The 13,185-nt window shown below is 53.9% G+C and overlaps 1 pseudogene across 1 annotated transcript; it reads left to right on the top strand.

Moving 5' to 3' along the window:
- Nucleotides 1-932: 932 nt before the first annotated feature.
- LOC309585561 (olfactory receptor 14J1-like) lies at nt 933-1,810 on the top strand (annotated as a pseudogene). Its single transcript has one exon. The product of its transcript is annotated as an olfactory receptor 14J1-like (transcript).
- The last annotated feature ends 11,375 nt before the right edge of the window (nt 1,811-13,185 follow it).

Genomic DNA, 13,185 nt, shown 5'->3' on the forward strand with positions numbered 1-13,185 from the left:
GGAAAGGCTTTTCCTCAGGGCCCGGCTCTCTCTCCTTGCCCTGCTCAGCTGCTCCTGGCGCTGCTCAGGGGCTCTCTGGGAATGGCAGCTCCAGCTGCAGGCTCAGGCCCAGCCCTGGGGCTCCTCCTGTGCAGGCTGAGCACAGCAATGGGGTGTCCCAGCTCCCTGTGCCCCGGGAGCTCTGGGCACGCCGGGCTGGGAGGCTGGCAATGAGCCGGCTCTCCTCCAGCAGGGCCATGGACAGGACCCTCGCTGTGCCCTCGGGATGCCATCCCAGCTGTGAGCTGCCTTCCAGGGGACACTGGGGCCGGGAGTGTCCTTGGCCAGCAGTGGGGCTGAGACTCTGAGAAAGGCTGAGCCACTTTGCTCGGCTGTGGGTCCCTCTGCTCTCAGCTGTGCCAGGCTGATTTTCAGGGGAACACAGTGACTGCCCTCGATCTCAGGAAGGGCAGCTGGGGACAGATGGAGCAACAGAGCAGCTCCCCTCACCCTTCTCTGAGTTACAGCCAATGCTCTTGCCTTGCACAGCTCTCTCTGCTCTCCCTGGGCACAGCAGGAAACCCTCTCAAAGTGCCTTTGGCCGTCACCGTTCCTTAGCCCTGGCACAGGAGATGCTGCCCAGCTCCTCTGCCTCAGGAGCACTTTGGGCTGATGGAGTCCAGCCCCAGGACCGGCCCCTGTCCCCATTCCCATGTCCCCGCTGAAGCAGAGCAGAGCTGACTCCTCGCTGTCCATGGGCACAGCCCCTGCTCGTCACAGCAACGGGGCCAGATCCCAGCAGAGCTCCAGGCACGGGGCTGAGGGAAGGGCTCTGAGAAAAGGAAAACTGGGGGGCAGGGCCAGGAGAAAGGGCTTGGACATTGCTCAGCAAAGTCTCCCCTGACTCCTCACTGTCTCCTCCTTCAACAGCACTCCATGGCCAGAGGCTCAAAATGTGCAACAGCAGCTCCATCAGCCCCTTCCTCCTGCTGGCATTGGCAGACACGCGGCAGCTGCAGCTCCTGCACTTCTGCCTCTTCCTGGGCATCTCCCTGGCTGCCCTCCTGGGCAGCGGCCTCATCATCAGCGCCGGAGCCTGCGGCCAGCACCTGCACAGCCCCATGTTCTTCTTCCTGCTCAGCCTGGCCCTCACCGACCTGGGCTCCATCTGCACCACTGTCCCCAAGGCCATGCACAATTCCCTCTGGGGCACCAGCCACATCTCCTACTCAGCATGTGCTGCTCAGGTGTTTTTCTTTCTCTTCTTCCTCTCAGCAGAGGATTTCCTCCTCACCATCATGTGCTACGAGCGCTACGTGTCCATCTGCAAAGCCCTGCACTACGGGACCCTCCTGGGCAGCAGAGCTTGTGCCCACATGGCAGCAGCTGCCTGGGCCAGTGCCTTTCTCTACGCTCTCCTGCACACGGCCAATACATTTTCCCTGCCCCTGGGCCAGGGCAATGCCCTGGGCCAGTTCTTCTGTGAAATCCCACACATCCTCAAGCTCTCCTGCTCACACTGCCACCTCAGGGAACTTGGGCTCATCGCTGTCAGTGCCTGTTTGCTCTTTGGCTGTTTTGTGTTCATTGTTTTCTCCTATGTGCAGATCTTCAGGGCTGTGCTGAGGATCCCCTCTGAGCAGGGCCGGCACAAAGCCTTTTCCACGTGCCTCCCTCACCTGGCCGTGCTCTCTCTGTTCCTCAGCACTGTTATGTTTGCCCACCTGAAGCCCCCCTCCATCTCCTCCCATCCCTGGATGTGGCCCTGTCAGTTCTGTACTCGGTGGTGCCTCCAGCCCTGAACTCCCTCATCTACAGCCTGAGGAACTAGGAGCTCAGGGATGCCCTGAGGAAAGTGAGGACTGGATACTTTTCACAAGTTAAAATCTTTCTATTTCCTTCTGCCATGCGAGGAAAATTATGACTAGGATGCTTCTCAGAAGCAATAAACTCTCTCTTTTCTGCTCCAGAACCTTCAGAATGTAACTCTTTACAATCTTGGCCTCTTTTTCCTCTTTGTCCATATTTTCATTGGTGCTTTTTCTTATTCTTTTTCTGGTGTTATTCTGCTTCTTATAAAGTACTGTAGTACTACTCCTAGCATTTCTACATGAACATCTACCTTTCTTTTGAAACACAAAGACTTTCCAGAGGCTTCTTCCCTGTGCATTTGAATAAAAACAAGGGGCTGTCCTGACCTTTGTGTCCAAGGTTTGTTCCTCAGCCCTTCTCTGGCTCTGCAGGGGCAGTGCCTGTGGGCAGAGCTGGAGGGAAGAGACTCCCAGCACAGCAGCACGGCCAGGGACAATGGCCCAGCCTCTTCCCACCTCTGCTCTTCCCAGCTCCACACTCCCTTTCCCAGCCCTTCTGAGGGTGCAAGGCCGGAGTGCTCGGGCAGCTCAGTCACTGTCCTGCTGCGTGTCCGTGCTGTGAGCACAGGCAGGGACAGGCCACGGGCACTGCTGGGACACAGCCGGGCTCCAGCACAGCAGCTCCATCAGCAAAGGGCATCTCCTGGGAGCAGGGCAGGAAGGCTTCGCTCTCCTCCTGAGCTGCTGTCAGGAATGTGCCCCAGGAATGCCCTGGCAAAGCAAACCCCAGTGCCCAGGGGCAGGGGGGGAGTGTGCAGGGGGGGCAGGCAGCAGTGTCCTGGCACTGCCAGAGCTCCTGGGATGGACCTGAGGGAGCAGCAGAGCAGGGCCTGGGCTGTGCCTTTGTTCCGGGCACAGCCTGGGAAGGTGCCCAGGGCAAGTGTCCCACACCAGCCCCTGCCACCAGCAATCCCAGCACTGGCCTCTGCCCTCCCCTGCAGGAGGTTGTTTGTCCCTGCACGGAGGGACACCAAGTGACCAGGCCAGCAGTCCGTGTTTGCTGTGTCCTGAGGAGCCTTCAGCAGTGCATCGAGTGGGTGTGGGGAGATGAACCCGAGTGAGCACAAACACCATCAGCAGCACTCGGGGCTGGCACAATTCCAGGGGCACAAACAGTGCCCTGAGGCCACTTCACTGCCAGAGTAATGTCCTCTGGGAAAGCACCTGAATTCTTTGCTGGGCTGTGCTGAGAACTGCATGGAGACAAACGTCCAGGGCAGGGAGCCTCCAGGGAAAGTGCTCAGGACAGCCAAGGGCTGCACAGAGAGACACCGGAGTGGTGGGTCTGTGGGGAGAAATCACAGCTGCCTCCCTTGGGAATCGCCCCCAGGACCTGGACAGGCCTGTGCTGTGTTCTGGGCACTGACCTGGAACCGAGGGATGTGGAAAGGCCTTTGGTGTCAGGGACGTTGGGAAGGCTGGGCAGGCACTGGCATTTGTCCCTCAGGGATTCCATGAGGGTCCTGCCAAGATGAGCTCTGCTCCTCCTTGGAGCCCTTCATGGGCATAGAGGGCTGAGAGACCTTTCCAGGACAGGCTCAGGCCAAGGAGCCCTTGAGTCTCTCAGCCCCCCATCGGTGCCTGCTGGAATTCAATCCCCCTCCCCATCCCGCAGCAGCCCCGCATTTCCCTCCTCCAGCCTTGCTCTCCAGCACAGCCACGGGGGCTCTTCGGGCTCTTGGCTTTTCCTGCAGCCACCGAGGCCAGCTGAGCTCTGCCTTCCCCACACTCAGCCCTGCCCAGCGCAGGCAATGCCCAGAAATTCCCTGTGTGTCCCTGGCCTTGCTGTCAGCCCCGGCAGCGGCTCCGTGGCCCCTCTGTGCCCCGCTGCCCCAGCCATGGTGCCCCAGCCCCTGTGCAGGCCCAGCCCAGGACAGGAGCGCTGCGGGTGGGAACGGCCCCTGGGCCCTGCTGCCCACAGCAGCCTTGGGGCTCTGCGCTGTTGAGCTTTGGACGGGGTACCCTTCCTTCCCGGACCAGGGTGAGAGAGCAGAGGAGGCTGCTGTTCTGCTGAGTTCTGTATTTCATAGTCTCACAGCTTTCTTGAAGGCAGAGTTCGAAGGGGGTTACATGATAAAGGCAAGCAGCAACAGCAACAACAGGCAAAAACAGCTTCTTCTTCTTCTTCTATATGCTCTATACCCTCTATATGTTCTATATGCTCTATACTCTAGACTCTATATTTTTTCTTACAGAATTATGGATTGTATTTGTTAATTGACCAATAAGATTAACACACGATTCCAGTTTTCCTTTTCTTAACCTATCCTGGTCTAATTCTAACAGTCATAAGCCTCACACCAGTGTTACACAGGTATTACACAGATTTGCGGATGCAGTTTCTATCAGCTCTTATTGTTTACGTGAACGCTCTATGTAAAAAATGTGAACAGTGTCATTCTATCCATATTTTGTCTAAAGTAAAGAATTCTGTGAAAAGGTAACACTGCTGCAGTAAGATCTGTGTTTAAGGTCTCTGCTGCAGCTTTTCAATGTTTAAGGCACTTAGCATATATTTCTACTAAAGGTTAAAAAATCTGTATTTCTATTTCACTTTGGTGTGACTTCATGTATCTCAGCTTGTCCAAAGGTTTTAATTCAACCCCTGTGCTTTGGCTTCCCTCTGGGCCTGAGTCCAGAGGAGCTTTCACTTCAACAAAACAGAACACTTACAGGAAAAGTAAATGGAGTGGGAACTCATGAGAGATTGAATTTTCTCTGATTCAACTCCAGGATTGATGCCATAGACTTCTGAGTGGAAGAATAATTAATTCATTCTCCTTAAGACAATAAATCAAGAGAATAAATTAGACTTTTGTATCAGGTATGAGTGAAGAGATTGCATCCAACACAAGTTTTTCCTGTAGGATTTTTATTTTATTTTTTTATTTTCTCAGGAGATTGTATCAAGGCAGAAGAATTAAATTCAAGATATTTGTAGCAAAGAGACCTCTACTGAACTCATTGTTCCAAATAAACATATCCCTTACCCCATATTTCCATGACCAGAAGTTTTTCTAATTTTGGACTCTAGTATATTGTACTGTATGTGTATTCAGAATACTTTGCAACAGTTAAATTTGCTTAAATTTCATTTCAGACATTTACTTAATTTTAAGAATTTGCCTCATTTCAGCCATCTTTTAAAAAGTATTTTCACACTTTTATTTTTTTTGTCTGTTACCTTTTCAGTGAGGAGGATCATCATTTGGGTTTTCTCTTGGTACCTCACTAATGCACTCTGAGAGCCATGTTCTGTGTTATTAATGTAGTAGTGATCCGGGGTTCATGGATGGCTACTGCAGGAAACTTGATGGCCAGTAGTGAAAACAGCAAAAATAATGATGAGAGGAGCCACAGACGTTCTGCTGTCTGAGAACTGTGAACTGCCAAAATCAAAAAGGTCAGTGCTCTTCTGGTTCAGAATGCCCTTCAGTTGGAGCTGGAACATACTTTGGGCTAAGAGCCTGAGCACAGGAGGCTGTAGCACCTATTTTGTTCAGCAGTTCCCTATTGCCCTACTCCATACTCCACTGCATTCCAGCATGTGATTTGCTGAGCTGTAGACTGTCCCTGAGTGGTGTGATTGCCTGGAATGCTTGAAAATTTGGCTTCACATTCCTCCGTTTCTTTTCAGCATTTTCTCTGTTGCCCTCGTTGCCTCACACCAGCCCCTGTTTTACTTCTAGATGGAGAACAAGGTTACAAACTACAACTTCTCTTCCTATGTACTTAGAGGGGCTCTCACCTGTAATAATAAATGAAATAGGTTTCATTCCTTTTGATTCCTCCTGGTATGATGCAAAGAAAGGAAAGGTAGCTGGAACTATGGCTTTTTGGGGTGGCTGTTATACCAGAGCCCTGGATCTGTATTAGGGATATTCGTGTTGGCCGGACTGTCTCAGCAGAAAGAGGGAGGAGTGCAATATTAATGTCAGGAGCTCATCCCTGTCCGTGATTTATTAAAAGAAGCCTAGCTTCATGTCTTAGGCCCTGAATGAAATACCTGCAGTTTGGCTGCCTGAGTTTGTATCTATGGATCCCACTTCTGTGCAATGTCTGAAGGCCAGGGAACTGCCTTTGTTACCTCTCCTACTGGCACTGCTACAGGAGAAGGAAAGAAATCCAACTAATTTTGAATCAGCTAACGTGTCCCTTTTGGATACAGAATTCACTGAGAGCCATAAATACAGTGCGTGGCTTTAATAAAGCACAAACGTGAATTTTAAACCACACCTGGCATTGATGTTGCTTGGACTGAATGTGTGCACAGCCCAATGTTTCTCCTCATCGTCCCTGTTATGAATTTCTGCCATTTTTCCTCTTCATTCCTGTCTGAACAAAAGCAGACTTTGTGCCACTGAGTTGAGAACGTTATAAATAAGGTATGTAATTCGTGCTATTATGTATAAAATTGGAGTGTAATCAGACCCTACAGAGACCGAGTTTCAAAATCCCTTCAGCAGCCCGGCTGAGAGAAAAATTTCACAACACTAAAAGAAGTTCTCTCACAATAAGTGAGGATTCCACCCAGGTGGGGTTAGATCTTATCACCGGGACATTTGCACCATAACTACTTGATTGCCACCTTCTGATATCTACATCTCATCTGATAAGGAATCGGACATCCCGGGAACTAAAAATAACTGCTCCAGGAAGCAGAGATGGCCCATTCATCAGCAGAAATGGCCCACTCATCACCCAGGATGGACAATTCCTGGGATCCAGGAAAGGCTTTGCGCAGCCCAACTCTGGGACAAGAAAACTTCATGAATATGCTAAAATGACGAGAAGAATAGAATTAATTCGGACTCTGCCCAAAAAATGCATAAGAAGGGACCAACCAAAGCAGCATCCGTGAACTTGGGAGGTCTGGTGCGACAGAGATCAGATCTATGCGTGTTCACCCAGCTCCGACCCCTGGCTCGGAGCTGCTTTTCTCGATCGTGGCTTTTAAAACCGATATTTCGGTCACATAATAAATGTCATTTCTTTATAAATTTTGATTGGGCAATTTTGTTTATCTTAAGAACATGATCCTTCTCAGGATCATGTTTATCTTAAGAACATGATCCTTCTCAGGCATCAGGAAACTGCCCCATCTCTTTGTTCACCATCTCGAGTGCTTTTCTCACTCAGAGAGGATGGTAACACCACAGGGATTCCTGTACTGACTCTGAGCAGCAAGCTTTGGCCCTGGTGAAGCTGAAGGACCATAAGGCAAGGCAGGAATTTGTTAAGAAGTTCTCACTAATCCCTGGATTTGAAGGAATGATGGAATAAATGGCAAACCTTTTGCTTCAGGCACTGGAGCAGATGATTTTTCTAACAAATAATATTGTTTTGAGTGTTACTGAGCTCATTCACCTTGTGAGGGATTTTTTCTTTAAAAAAACATTGATTTCTTTGTACCTTAACTGCACAGCTTTTGAACAGCTGGGTGCTTTTGTGTTCCTTCTCCCGTTTATGATGTCAGTGTGCTTTTTACTGCATATCCAAGAACAGCTTTTAATTTTTCTCATTTTTAGCTTCACTTCCTAGTTTTTACAGTTAAATGCATTTTTTATGTTGTAGGTCACCTGTCACATTTCCCTCGGGCAGTATCTGTACACTGCAAGTGATTCAGCCTCTCTCTTTCTGTTTCATCTCATGCTAATGGCTGGGAGATGTTATCTGGGTTAGCCAGGCTAAGGAACATCCTGTTCTTGCTTGATTTTCTTGAGCTGAGAACCTTCTGGCTATCTCACTGCTCCTTGGAGTATTATGTTGCTCTGGGTTCTGCAGATAGTTATCTGAGGTGGGAACTGGCCAGATGAGTTGCTGCCCTTTGTAAATGGCTCTGTTTAAATTTCTGTGCTATCTTGGACACCGCTTAAGGTGTTGGGTCCCTCTTGCCTCAGGTGCTGTAAATGGGAAGATGAGAAATTCCTTCCCATCACTGATGAAAAGTCCTGGCCAACCTCTGTATAAGGGGAGATCTGTAATGTGATTAATTTCCTTTGCTGCAGTGTCTGTGCCAGGCTTTTCTCCCTTGTGTTTGATCGTTTATAACATACACAGATACATGTTTTACTTAGGGAAAATCTGGGAGCATGGTGTGTTCATAGCTACTCGGTAACATATTTTCAGTATATATAACACGTGAATGGAAAAGGGGAAGTGCAGCACAATGAGTGTGTTTTGGGTATCTCCTGCAGATGTTGAATCTGTCCATAAGAAGAGATTTCTAAGAAAGTTTTATTAATGAACGTTGCATCATTGCTTTTTTTATGCTTGCAGCTGCTCAGAGGGAAGGAAAGTCCCACGTCTCTCTTACACTTGTTGAAACACAGCATGATTTGTTGGTGTATATAAATTTAAGCTAGCTATTTCTCATTTGACTTCATTTTGCTTTGTGCCAAGGTCCTCTGGAGTAACTGAAACAGAAGTAAAATGCCTGTTCTGATGGAATGATTGAATAAAATGTAAAAGGATAGCAACAGTCAAATTAGATCCCCTTGCTGCTCATTGCCAGGAAGAGCTGGTTCATTAAACCAAAGCAGGATGGAAGTGATGAGCAATGTGCTTGCTTAAAGGATTCCTCCCTTGAGAGGGTGATGGTGTCACCTGGATCCTTGAAATCATCTGCTGCTTGCTGACTGCCTCTGAGGAACAAGCCTCAATGTCATCTTACCTGTCTGTGACCCATCGGCCTCGGGAAACAGCTGCTTTCTCTCATGCTGCACTGGTTTGGAAAGGAAGGAAGAGGCAGGAAAATTGTGACTTTCACCTGTGTGAGTGCTTTGGTGGGAACAAGATTGTGTCTTTCTATGTAAGAAAGTGTGTGTGTGTCTCTCTTAAAAAGCCTGGTGCTTGTTATCTTTGCTAAGCAATTGCAAAGAACCAATGAAATAGAGAGACAGTGTTGTGGTGGATATTAACTTTTAATGAGCTTACAGAATAGAGCCTTTCATAATCGGAATTCCTTAGCTCTACAGAGATAATGAAAATAAGAATGTAGTGAAGTTGCTATATACACTAGCAGATGATTTCCAAACACTGAAACCCAAAGGATTTAAAATTTATTCTGCAAAGAAATTGCTTGGGACATGCAACTCTTGGACAGGAACTACATTTCATACTAAGTAGACATCATCTGGTTATGTTGAAATGTAAAGACTCAATTGGGGTCTTGCAGAAAGCAGTGGTAGAAGTACTGTTGGCTTTGCTAAACGCAGACCTGGGCCAGTGGGAACTATCCTGGTGCTGGCAGACAACAAGGTCTGCATGGAGGCGGGGGTGGGGGAAATCACGGGTAGGGCTTGGCCCCAGTATTTTCAGAACTATAAAGGACTTGGAATGGCCTGGGAAATTCTGTTCCGGGTAGAGCTGATGATGGGATGGGTCAGCATTTAGGAAATGCTGATTAAATGAAGGGCACGCAGGGAGTTGAAGACATTGTGTTAAGGTGAGGAACAAGACCGGGACACCGCGCTGGGGCCCCGCGCACTTTTCCAGCCCGGCCGCCCCCACGGGCCGGGCCCCGCGGCTCCCGCTGCCGCCCCCCAGCACGGGGCTGTGTCCCAGACCCCACGGTCCAGCCCGAGGGTTGGGGGCGGCAGCGGAGCTGCTGGACGGAGCTTCCAGCCCCGCCAGCCGCAGCTCCGATCCCTTGGGCCGTGACGCCGGGGACGGGTGTCCGTCGGCACTCGGGGTCTGTCAGCTTTTGCAATGCAGAGGGAGAAACTGAGTCCCAAGGGGTGTCGGTTTCCATCAATCGCTATTTCTCCTCTCTTTTCCATGACGGATTTCACAGCACTTCCTTTCGCCCCAGAGACTTGGAAAACAAAATTCCCGGCTGCCCCGGATCCCTGCAGCTCTCCACAGCTCCAGCCTCGTCCCTCCTCTCCGTTTCCTTCTCTCCAGTCTCTCCCGCCTGGCCCTGCCGGCTCGGAGGAAGGAGATTCCCCCGGCACCCCCTGCCTCCTCCTCCTGTCCCGTGGGGCGCAGTTGGTGCTTCTGGAGCCGCCTGCCCGCGCAGCCGGACCCGCCCTGCGGCCGCTCAGCGCTGCAGCCGAGGGAATGAATTGCAGGCACCGCTGCGCTGGGCTGGCCCTGGCCGGGTGCCCGGGGCCACAAAAGCCGCTCTGGCACTCTGCTCACAGCTGCAGCACACAGAGCACTGAAGGAAAGGCTTGTGGGCTGGGATCGGGGCAGGGAGAGCTCACTCACTGCTCACTGCCAGGGCCACAACAGACCCAAACTGGGGAAATTAATGGAATTTATTTCCAAACCAATCACACCAGGACAAGGAGAACTAAAACAAATCCTAAAGAAACACCTTCCCCACCCCTCCCTCCTTCCCGGGCTCCCAGTCTCCGCCCGCAGTCCCTCCTCTGCCCTCCCTGCACGGCAATCGTGTCACCAGCCATGAACTTGGCTTTTGCCTCATCCCGGGATCTCTTCCCGGACAGGAAGAACTTTCCCCAGCACAGATTCAGGCTGTGGCAGCCTTTGAGGCTCAGGGTGTTTCTCCTGCAGCTCCTTGCAGGTCTCCTCTCCCCGTGCCGGCTCTCCTGCGCCACAGAACTCTGCCGGCTGCAGCTTTGCAAACGTCGGGTCCAGGTCTGGATGTTCCTGCACGATTTGCTCGAGGTCCTTGGGGGCTGCATCCGATCCACTGTTGTTGTGTTCCCCCTCGGCACGGAGCCCATGGATCTGATGGCCCCTGGCCAGGGCCTGGCACAGGAGGTGGAACCTGGGTGCTGCTGCAGCGGCGCCGGGGGAGCCCCAGGACTCGCTGTGGCCGCTGTGGCAGCCGCAGCACAGCCCGTTCCCAGCGAGGAGCCCAGGGCTCCGTGGGGCTCTGCAGGACCTCGGCCCTGGGGCTCGTCTGCATCAGCCCGGGCAGCTGGGCTGGACTTGGCTTCCTTTGTGTCTCTGGCTGCCCTGGCACAGCAGCTGCCCAGCGCCCAGGGGACAGCAATGGGAGCGGGGCAGGTCGGGGTGAGCTTCAGTGTCTGTGCCCGGCAGAAATGCCAAAGCCTTCCCTAAGGAGCAGCGAGTGCTGCCAGAGCACAGGATGCTGCTGCTGCTGCTGCTGCTGCTGAGCACGGGACGGCCCCAGGGCTGATGCCAGACAAAGCCGGGATGGGAGCCACAAACAACGGGAGGGGGGGGGGGGGGGCAGGAGAGGACGAGGAAGAGCGAGGGGGGAGGGCGGATGGAGGAGCAGGAGCGGCAGGAAGAGGAGAGATAAAAGGGGAGGGGCGGGAGGAAGAGGAGAGATAAAAGGGGAGGAGCGGGAGGAAGAGGCAGGACAGAGGAGGCAGGAAGAGGAGCCTCCACGTGCATCCATCGCTCTCTGTGTCCGCAGCTCTCGGCTCCCCCCATCCCGCAGGTGACCGGGTAGGGACAGCTCGCACCAAATATCTTGGGCAGTCACTGGGGTTATTTTTGGGAGAGGGGATTTTTGGAGCTTGGAGGACTCCAGCACCGAGCCCCAAATATCTTTGTTGGTTCCTGGGGGAAGGGGGTTTGGTGGGGCGGGGGGGGAGGCGGATGTTTGGATCTTACAGGGCTCCAAATGTGAGTCGGAAATGCCCCTTGGGGGATATTGGGGAGCCCCCGGCACGCGGGGTTTTTGGGGTCCCGGTGGCGGCTGCCGGGAGAAATGGGATGGGGCGGGATGGGGCCCGGGAAGGGTGGGATGTGGATTGGGGGGTGGGATGAAGTGTGGCGGAGGGGGATGGGCGGGATGGGGCCTGGGCTGAGGCAGCCGAAGGTTGGGGATGATGAGGCCGGGGGGACCCCACTCCTGAGGGGCGTGCGGGGTATCCGGCAGCTCGGAGGGAGTTTTGGGGCACCCCTAATCCTGAGGGGGTGGTGCCGGCAGCGGGGGACACGTGGCTCCGGCAGCTCTGGCCCCAGCTGAGCCCCCCCCGCCGCCAGCGCCCCCCGGAGCGGAATTTGGGGAGGGGGAGGTGGGGGCGGCCAGGCCGGGCCCCCCCGCGCTGTCCCGGCGGGGGCCGAGTGCGGGCGGGAGCCCCGCGGGGCCCGGCCCTGCCCGGGCACGGCTGATGCCGCCCGCCCGCGCTCCGCACTGGTCCGGACTGGTGCTCCCAGTGCCGTGCGGGGCGGGGCCGCTCTGGGGACCCCCCAGGGCACAGCGCGGCTGCTTTGGGGCTGTGGGCAGCGCCCGGCGCTGGGCATGGGGCGGGTGGGGGCAGCTGGGGCCGCACTGGTGGCACTGGTGGTGCTGGGAGCCCCCCGGCCGCGGGCGAGGAGCTCTGGGGTGAGGGGCGGGGGGGGGGGGGGGAAGGGAGACCCGTTTTAAAGAGGGGAAGAGCAGTGAAAAGGGGATCGGACTCCCCAGACTGAGTGGGAGAGGGAACTGAGAGCCCCAAACCAGGTACGTGGGACACGGAGGCTTTGGGGGAGGATGAGAAAGGAGAGGGGGATATCGGAGAGAGGGAGGAAAAAGGGAGTGGGACCCTTCCCCTTCGTGGGGTCCGTTGGTGGATGAGGATTGGGGGATGATGGGAAAAGGGTGGAGGAGGGGAAAGATGGGGGGTGGGACCTCCAGAGGAGTGGGAGGGGTTCTGGAGAAGCCCAAAGTTGCCATCATTGCAGGGGACTGATCTCCTGTGGGAAGAGCTTTGGCCGGAGCACGGAGCTGATCTCCCAGCACAGGATCCAAGTGGGGGAGAAGTCCTGTGTCTGCCCAAGCTTTGCCCAGAGGTGCCATCTCAGAGGAGAGAGACCCTACAGGGGCCAGGAGGGCAGGAAAAGCTTTCATAGGAGCTCCAGCCTCCCCAGACACCAGGGGATCCACACTGGGGAGCCCCTATGGATGCCCAGACTCTGGGAAGGGCTTCACCGTGAGCCCCAAGCCCCTGGAACACCTGGAGGAGCCACCTGGAGGAGGGTCCCTACAAGTTCTCGGCTGCAGGAAGAGCCCCAAGGAGCCCAGGTCCCTCCAGAACCACCACCTGAAGCAGAAGGTGGTGACAACTCTCCATCCCAGGGCCCTGGGAACACTCTGGGGTCTCCGGGCTGACCTCTCCCAACAAGAACTCACAGCAGCCCTCGTCCTGCCCCTAAAATCCCCTGGGATCTCCCATCAGTCTCTGCATTCCCTGCTCCCCTCTCCATCCTGACATGAGACCAGAGGGGTGGAAGTCCCCACCCAGGGTGACCACAACACCAAGTTTTTATCTCCACCCACCAATTTTGCATCTTTTCCCTTGGCCAGGTTACCCCAGGGGTTGGGAGCAGCCCAGAGCCCTGCACTGCCCATCCCGACCTGTCCTGGCTCCATTCCCATTCCTCCCGTGGGATGTGAGGGGCTTGGGGA

The sequence above is a fragment of the Coloeus monedula genome (genome assembly GCF_965178545.1).
Source record: "Coloeus monedula genome assembly, contig: HAP1_SCAFFOLD_73, whole genome shotgun sequence".
NCBI classification, from domain to species: domain Eukaryota; kingdom Metazoa; phylum Chordata; class Aves; order Passeriformes; family Corvidae; genus Coloeus; species Coloeus monedula.